The sequence below is a fragment of the Artemia sp. Qi Xiang Cuo genome, chromosome 16 (assembly GCF_049724085.1).
Source record: "Artemia sp. Qi Xiang Cuo chromosome 16, ASM4972408v1, whole genome shotgun sequence".
NCBI classification, from domain to species: domain Eukaryota; kingdom Metazoa; phylum Arthropoda; class Branchiopoda; order Anostraca; family Artemiidae; genus Artemia; species Artemia sp. Qi Xiang Cuo.
The window spans coordinates 36,626,209-36,635,299 of record NC_142809.1 but is presented as its reverse complement, the minus strand read 5'-3'; the positions used below and the strand labels follow the sequence as shown (position 1 = coordinate 36,635,299).

The 9,091-nt window shown below is 35.4% G+C and overlaps 1 protein-coding gene across 2 annotated transcripts in view; it reads right to left on the bottom strand.

The window, feature by feature from the left end:
• Positions 1-6,246, bottom strand: part of LOC148942856 (uncharacterized) — a 117,261-nt gene extending 111,015 nt beyond the window's left edge. The window contains exon 1 of one of the 2 annotated variants that reach the window (XM_089102145.1): positions 6,169-6,246. The gene's annotated coding sequence lies outside the window, so the exon portion shown is untranslated. The remainder of the gene's footprint in view (positions 1-6,168) is intronic. The other variant, XM_089102147.1, reaches the window with a different exon arrangement.
• Between the last annotated feature and the right edge of the window lie 2,845 nt (positions 6,247-9,091).

Here is a 9,091-nt window from a genome sequence, read left to right as displayed (position 1 = left end):
TATCCTAAAGAAAAAGAGAAAAGTTTGAAATATATCCTAATTCTATCTATGGGACCATCAAAGGGGGGGGGGGGCTAGATTGTTACAAAAGCATCTCTAAACATAAAAGAGCATAAAATTAGCTTTCTAAAAATACCTCTATTTGTTTTAGCATGTCTCCTTCTGCAGAGCCACTACTCCACACTTTTATTGAAACCTCTCTAACTTTACTAATATATTTCTTAAATTTAGGAAAAGAGCCTTAATATGGCTTAAAATCCTGCTGAAATGATGGGAATTACATTTCAAAAGCTAACGCCAAATAAAAGACTGGAAATTCAAAATTAAGGTATTTTTGTGGGGGGGGGGCGGGGGGAATTTAGATAGGTAGGCTATAGACCAGTCATCCATGCAATTTTAAGTCATAGATATAAGGAAAGAATAGAAATAGTAGCTTGATGACACCTTCTTGAGTAAAATTATGACCCTAGATTCATTCCTGAAAGCTCTATTCCCCTAACTGAGCAGCTATCCAATATAGGAAGAAGCCTGTTAACTAGCCTATAACTTTGCCACGTAATAGAGGAGAGTTAGAGCTCTTCTGGAAAAAATATTTTAATAAAATAAAAGTAGTACCATTATATTCCTTACTTGATGCTCCTTTTTAAGATACAATACTGGCACATATTGTTACACTGACACAGGGCCAGATAAAAAACAATTAGGCCCTACACTGCCATAAAAATGAACAAATTTTTTCTCCAGAAATATGAAATATTTCTAGCAATTCCTGTAATTCCTGCTCCTGGAGAGAGATCATTTTCCAGGATAAAATTAATAATAAAAAAACTATCTGATATAAACTATCTGAACAATGAATCAGGAATAGATCAAATAGCTGAGTAATTATGCCAATTAAAAGTGAAAATGTAAAGAGATTAGATTTTCTGATAGTTTTAGAATATTTTAAAGAACAAAAACTTAGAAATATGTAAATTCATGCATTCATATTTGGTGATATAATCATTGTTTTTGTAAATGATTTATGTATTTTATAAATGAGAAATAATTGAATATTTTTTTGTAAATGATTTATGTATTTTGTAAATGAGAAATAATTGAATATTTATTTATTTATGCATGTAGACTATGCATGTAAAAATGGCTCCAATTTTTTTTTTTTTTTAACTTGGCATTCTGTGATTTTTCTGGCCTTAGAAAACGATCTAGATAGGTCACAAGTTTGAGAAAACACATAAAGAGCCCTAAATTTGGAAAAAATTCATGGGAGTAACATCATATTTATGAGCAAATTCAAAAGTACAAACATCATTTCTGCCACAGGAGTGGTTCTATTGTTTTTTGTATCTATAACACATGTAAAAATACACAAAAAACATAGCTAAGCATAAAATACCAAAAGTAATGAATCTATTTACAAAAGGCATTTCAGCAGTTTCATAACACCTAGAGGACAGAAACATAAATTAACAGTTACTTAAAATGAACAAAATATTCACAATGGGTGAAAATGAACAAGATGATCAAATGTGACAAGACCAATCCAAGCAGCTAAGGCAAAGGGCACTGAGAAAATATCGGAAGTAATGACAGCAAGAATTGCAACAAGGCAAGACCAAAAGTGAAGAATAAAACAAATGCAGTTACAAGAGATTCTACAACAAGGATCAGAACAAATCAAAAATGAAAGTGAAGAACAAAGAAATATGTGCTTAGAAGATATTTGATAGCAAGAACAGGGGTGTCGTTTGGGAGTGGCAAGGGGGGGGAGGGGTTGTTGCCCCTCCAATAATGTGAAGAAAAAAATTATTATACATCCCATGCCCGTTGACCATCTGGATATGGACTTTTCTTGCCCTCCCCCCACACTAAAAATGCTGGAGATTTGCCCCTGAGCAAGAATAAAGAAAAATACAGTTAGAAGACAAACAGCAGCAAGAACTACAACTGACAGGGAGAATCAGAACATGTCAAAAATGAAAGTAAAGAACAAAGAATTGTATGGTTAGCAGACACAAAAGCAAGCATCAGAAACTGTCAAAAATGAAAGTGAAACAGAAAGAATTGTGCTGTTAAAGGAAAAGTGAAAGCAAGAATGAGAATGAAAGTGAAGAACTAAGAAATATAATTTTAGGAAAACAATTTATTTGTTTTATTCAATACAGGAGAAAGACATAGGCTTGTTGCAATAAACAAAACAAAATGTCATTGCAATGTTTGATGCCAACAAACTGTGCTGTAAAAACCAGTACCAACCTACAGATGCTGTAAACAATGCAAGTGTTAATCATACATCATTGGGACCCTTCAGCCCTTTGATAGCCCCTTAGTTCTACCCTACAATGGATGATAAGACAACATCAAACAACTAGTGGGAATGACATCATTTTTCATACAATCTTGAGAAAAACTTTGTCTCCAATTGGCCAATGGCTTGATGGCAACTTCATTTTAGTTCAAAAATCAATGGATTCTTTAAACCTGGCCTAACACTAGGCAGGCGGGCAAGCCCTCTTAGGCTTTGGACTGGATGCCTGTTTGCCTGCAATTTCAGGCAACATAACAGTCATGTGTCAATTCTAAAACTTGGTCAACCTGCCTGAGGCTCTAGGGGGGTCTGCCTCTCCAAAAGCTAATACATTTTTTTATTTACAAACAGGTTACAATAAATAAATAAACAAACTTATCATTTAAAAAACACTATCCAATGCATTACTGCATGCTGGACAAAAACCTGAAAAAAACACTTGAAGAGAAAAAAAATATATAATAATTATTTTCTTTTATTTCCTCAGACCATAACATAACCCAACCAATAAAACAAATAAATATCTCCTCTTGCTTCACTCTCTCATCCTTCCAATAATCAAATCAAAAAGTGGGAACTTGAGAATTAACTACAAACAACCAAACACACCTCACAACATTCACAAAAAAAAATAGAAATAAATCACTCATCCATTCAAAACCAAAACAATCATCTCACCACCTCATTCAACCAATCATTTTCTACACACAACTACTAAAATCATACATATTGAGAAAAACAAATAGCCTAGAGGGAATTTTGGAATTCAACCAGATCTGTCTTGTTTTTTACCTTGTTGGGAAGTTTGTTCCAGATAGCCAGGCTGGAAAAACAGATAGAAAATGTAGACCTTGTTGTTACAGTGAACAGGGTTTGTATTGAATGGGCATTCCTTGTCTCATACCCATGTTGAGCTTCAGTAAATCCAATCAAGAAACATGCAGGTAGCAGGTTATTAAAACTTTTAAACATGAATAATACTGTGTAAAACTTAACTAGGCTAAACAGTGACAGAATCTTAATACCATTGTATTGCATTTGAACCAAGTCAGAGCCTTGAAATCTAGATAAAATATAAACAGCTTTATTTTGTAGAACTCTCACCAGCAGTAAATATGTATTAAATCTTGCTAACAGCATTTACCTAAACACTTGGAAAACTATAGGTCTCCCTATTTGCCTGCATGTCCAGGGGAGTTGTATGTCCAACACTAAAGGGTTATTAGGACCCTTCACAGAACATAACATTGGCCTGTTACAGAAGATGACTTGTTCTATCAAGAGCTCTATAAACAAGCACAAAACTTGAAATCATATTTTGCTTTATTCAATGTAAGCAATGTTCTAACAATCAATAGTTCTAATGTTTTCAGCTTCAAAGTATCTTATCCCAAAAACAATTTAGCACCACATCCATCACAGACCCCTGAAGGTGATTTTGAACAAGATTCATATGGCCAAAGGTACTTTTTAGACCATAAGAAAGGTAGTTTTTATTGTTAGAAAAGCAGCCATTATATTTTAAAATAGTATAAAATGAGGATCCTAATGATGAGACACTATTTTATCTTATAAAAGCACTTCCTTCACAGGAGCTGTACAAACTCCAGTAACCTAGGCTACTATGCTTTCCCAAATGATTTGAGTAAGAGTAGTTATAGCTTATTAGGTTTATTTTTATTTTAAGAAATGTTTTATGAAATTCCTTGAAACTATTAGACCAAATGACAACTTAACAAAGGCTTGCAGTTTAAAACACTTCCCTTAAGCCTCATTTGCACTGCTAATCTATTTCCAAAGATTCCACTTTCATAGAACAAATTTACTGCAGTTCATTAAAGGTAGTCCTTTGGAGGAAGGACAAAGTTTATTAGGCCTAGCCTACTTTAAATACCTTCCTGGGATAATGGTAGGCTAGGCTCAAATCCTAGCCTATAATAAACCATAATTGTCTAACCTATCCTATGCCGAATTAACTAATAGTCTTAACCCAAGATTACCAAATATCTCAGGGTAAATTTTTGGCAGTTCATATTATTGACTTGAAAATTAAGTGAATACTTGAAGCCTTTTTTATGCCCTTTACAAATATAATAATCATTTTTGTTGGAAAAGAATTTTACCCCCACCCCTATATATCCCAATTCAGGGTATATATTTGCACATTCGGGGGGGGGGGGAACAAAGTTTAAACTTACCTCTTAATTGCATCAGAAATAAACTTTACCCCAATCCCCCTAATGTGCAAATATATACCCCAAATTGGTATATATAGGGGTGGAGGTGAAATTCATTTCCAGTGAAAATGATTGTTATATTTGGAAAAGCATAAAAAAATGGTAAAATTCTACTTTAGTTACTTTTGGCTATCTTGGAAAGGGGTTGGGTTGGGGAAATGAAACTTTCAGGGATGGGTCTACAGGCTTAAGTATGGGTAAATTTTTACCAAATCATTTTATTGACTTATGAATAAAGTGAATATACCACTCAATGCCTTTTTTTATGCTCTTTCCAAATCTAATAATCAGTTTTATTGGAAATGAATTTTACCCCCATCCCTATATACTAATTCAGGGTATATATTTGTACATTAAGAGGGTGGGGGTAAAGTTGAAACTCACCTCTCATTTAAATCAGAAATAAAATTTGCCAACCCCCCCCCCCCTTATGTGCAAATATATACCCTGAATTGGTATATAAAGGGGTGGGGGGTAAAATTCATTTTTGACAAAAATGATTATTATATTCAGAAAGAGCATAAAAAAAGCATCAAGTGGTATGTCTACTTTAGTTGTAAGCTAAGTCAATAATATGAATAACAAAAAATTTACTGGTCCTGAAATTTGCCCACATGACAGGTCTATTACCCATTGAAATTTTGATAAAACAACATTTTACCTTAATTTTCAGTTATCAGTTTCTTTTTCTCTTGCTTTAGCTCTGAAAATCCAATTTCAGTTATTTGAGCAGAATTTAAAGCCATATCAATGTTTTATTTTCAAAATTTAGGAAATGTATTTGCATACCTATAAAACCTTATAAAGGTAGAAGATTAACACGAATGTGAACAACCCTCCCTAAAAATGTATGCTTCCAATTCAGTTAACCTTTTGTGTTGAAGGTACTTGCCTAGCATGAGATTGAGCATGGAAATTGGGATTGAGCAAAGTTGTGAAGCTGAAAACAATTTTGTTGAACTTCATTTAAGCAGAATATCTATTTGCAAGGTTTTATTTCTATAACTCACAGATTTTTAAAGGTCATCAAAGGTCAGGACCCTCTTGAGAGAGGGGTGGAGATAGGTACTTCAAAATACCTTCCCAGGTCATACTTTAGCCTGTAGACAGGATACCACCAGATGGCTAATTTGACAGTGTATATATATATATACAAATCTTTGAATTGGCCAACCAACCAACCAGTATTTTAAGCCTAGGAGTCCAACTGGACATAAGGAAACATATTAAGAAAACAATTCTCACTTGATAATATGCAGAATAATCCTAGTTAACACATTTAGCAAGAGGAGAGCCGTAATCTTCACTTCTATCCTTGTTTTTCCAGTTTTTCTAAGAAATTCATGAATTTTTTAGAACCTAGGCTATATATTCACAGAATATATACCAACACCCCCCCCCCCCTAATATGCAAATATATACCCAGAATTGCATCCTGAATCTAAACATAACATTCATTTGCATCACAAATGAACTTTACTCCCATATTGGCCATGTGTTGGATGTCTGCCTGTGGACCCATCCCTGAAAGTGTCATTTTCCTAACCTAACCCCTTTCAAGAAAGCCAATAGTGGCTAAAGTAGAATTTTACCCTCAGTACAAACAAAAATTTAAGGACTCACTTGTATCAGAATGGTTAATCACTTGAATTTATCTCTAAACTGGGTAACAAATTAATTGAAGTCACATATGCTCTTTATTTCAAATATTAAGACCATACAGTGTTTCATGAAACGCTCGATGATGGGACATGGGTAAAACGAATAAGAGCCGAAAATACTAAGGTGGGCCCTGTTTTAGCATTTGTAACCCCAAAGTAAGTTCCAGAGACATCCCGACTTCTGTTAAATAAACAAAATTTTAAACTCAAAAGATTATTAGCCTTTCAGTAAACTCAAGGTAAAATAAAATCTATTTTCAAAAATTTTTTGGAAATGACAACATATCACGTGGCAACACTGTCATTAATTTTAGATCTTGCCTGAACATGTTGAACTTTCCATGAATTGAGGGGTTGAAACATCAGGTTTGATGAGTCATAATTTTAATATAACTTTCTCAACTCTCAAGTATGGGCGCCCATAGACTGAATTTTAGCGGGGGGCTCACCTTGTCTAATCAGCACTTCCAGTCATGGGCGCCCATATGGGGGGGGGGGGTTCTTGCTCCCCCCTGGCTGAATGATGCTGCCTTATTTTTATATTTTTGTTCTGAGATTTCTATTATATAGCATTAAAAGTAGCAATTAGACGAAGTTTGCCCCCCCTGGAATTCAGCTAATGGGCGCCCATGCTTCCAGTGCTGTATAATTGAAATCTCAAGACAAAATATCATGGGCAGCGCGATAGCGCTGCCTAAGTAAAGAGCGATGTGGGCACAATATATTGTTGTTGTTTTTTAGACCAGGGCACTTCTTGTAGAAAGAAATGTCATAAGAACTTTAAAAGAGCTCATGGAGGGCAGCCAGCTCCCTCTCCCCCACGTCAATCACTTCCACAAACACATCCAAACAAATTTTTAAGACAGCCATTTTGTTCAGTGTAGTTTTAAGGTCCGCAAATTATGACTTTGAGAATGACATCCCCCCCCCTCCACAACACTCAGAGCAAGGGTTGTAAGTTATGCCCTGTGGGGATATACGGTTTATTATAGGTAGGGGGCTCATTTGATTGGTAGTCAGAAGTTCTACTGGCCTTTTTAACAGTTAAAAGTGATTGGAGGTCATCTAGCACCCTCCCCATGCACCAATCATTTCCCCCGAACACATTCAATCATAATATTTGAGATAGCCATTTTGTTCAGTGTTGTTGAAAGGTCCAGAAATTATTTCTTTGAAGATAACCCCCCCCCCCCCCCATATAGCTCTCAGGTCAAGGTTTGTAAGTTAAGCCCTGGGGGCATATAAGGTTTTAATAGAAATGGTGTTCGTATAAACTTTAAAGAGGGCTCATTGGATTAGTAATCAGAATTTATAATGCTCTTTTTAAGATTTAAAATGATCAGAAGGCAAATAGACCCCCCCCCCCCTCCACACACACACACGTCGTATTTTCCAGAAACGCATCTGATAGAAATTTTAAGATGGCCATTTGTTGCCATAGAAACTTCGAAAAGAGCTCAGTCGGTTGGTAATTGAAAGGGCTAGTATCTTCTTTAATAGTCAAAAGTGATTGGAGGGCAACCACTCCCCCCCACGCCCATCATTTCCCCAAACACTTCCAGTCAAAATCTCGATATAGTTATTTTGTTTGACGCAGTTTAAAAGTCCAGAAATTATGTCTCTGAGGATGAGAACCCCCTCATGGTCCTCAGGGCAAGGGTTGTAAGGTATGCCCCGAGGGCATTTAAGATTTTTTTGGAAACGGGGGTCGTATATACTTCGGAGGGGGCTCATTGAATTGGAAGTTGAAGAGCCATTTTTAAGAGTCAAACTTATCGGAGGGCAGCTATACCCCCCCCACGTAATATTTTTTCTAAATACTTCCGACAGAAATTATAAGATAGCCATTTTCTCCAAAATAGTCCAAAGATCTCATAACACTGCCTGTGGGGTTGACACAGCCCCCCAAAGTATGGGAATAAGGGTTTTAAGCTATGCCCCGGGGGGATGTAAGTTTTTATGAAGAAGTGGTCTTGTGAACTGTAGAGGAGGCTCATTTGATTGGAACTGCATACTTCTAGTTTCATTTTAAGAGTCAAGCATGATGGAGTAAAAATAGCCCCCCCTCCCCTCCTCCCCCTCTCCCTGATATCCTCTTTTCTCCAAACACATTCGATCGAAATTGTGAGACAGCCATTTTGTAGCCAATAGTCTAAAGAGGATATAATAATATATTCAGTAATCAAATATAAGAAATATTTAGGCGGACGTTGAACTAAATCAAAAGAAACTATGAGCATGTGAACTTTCAAAAAGGTGACAAAGCAATATCCCGAGAACAATTTATATTATGAAGTTTGACCTATAAGAGTAAGTGTGGGGGATTTTGAACAAACCAGAAAGCAATATGCGTATACTTTTAGTATTACAAACACAGTTACTGTAACTTAATGACACTAAGAGCATTAAAGGTGAAACTTCTAGGAAGTGATTAGGGGGCGTTCCAATTAAACAAAAAAACTGTATACATGCAGGTTTTCAAAAGGGTATATAAGCAATATCATAGGCAGTACGGCTCTATAATAGCTAGAAATATCATTGAAACATATAAAAAAGCTAATGTGAATCAAAATTAAAAGTTCTAGGGTTCTTTCCAAGACTAAAAAGAGATTGGATGGCAATCAGCCCTTCTCTCAAGCCGATTTATTTCCCAAACACATCTATTAAAAATTTTGAGACACCTATTTTGTTCACCATAGTAGAACGGTCCAGCAACTATGTCATTAGGAATATTGGGCATTTCAAACCCCCACAATTATGCCAAACTATGGATTCGCAAAGAAAAAAAAACCGGAAAGATATAAAATACTAATTTTTTTAGTGAAAATGACTGTGTCAATAAAAAGCGAACCGAAATTCATCTAAAAAAAACTCTTTCCACAAAA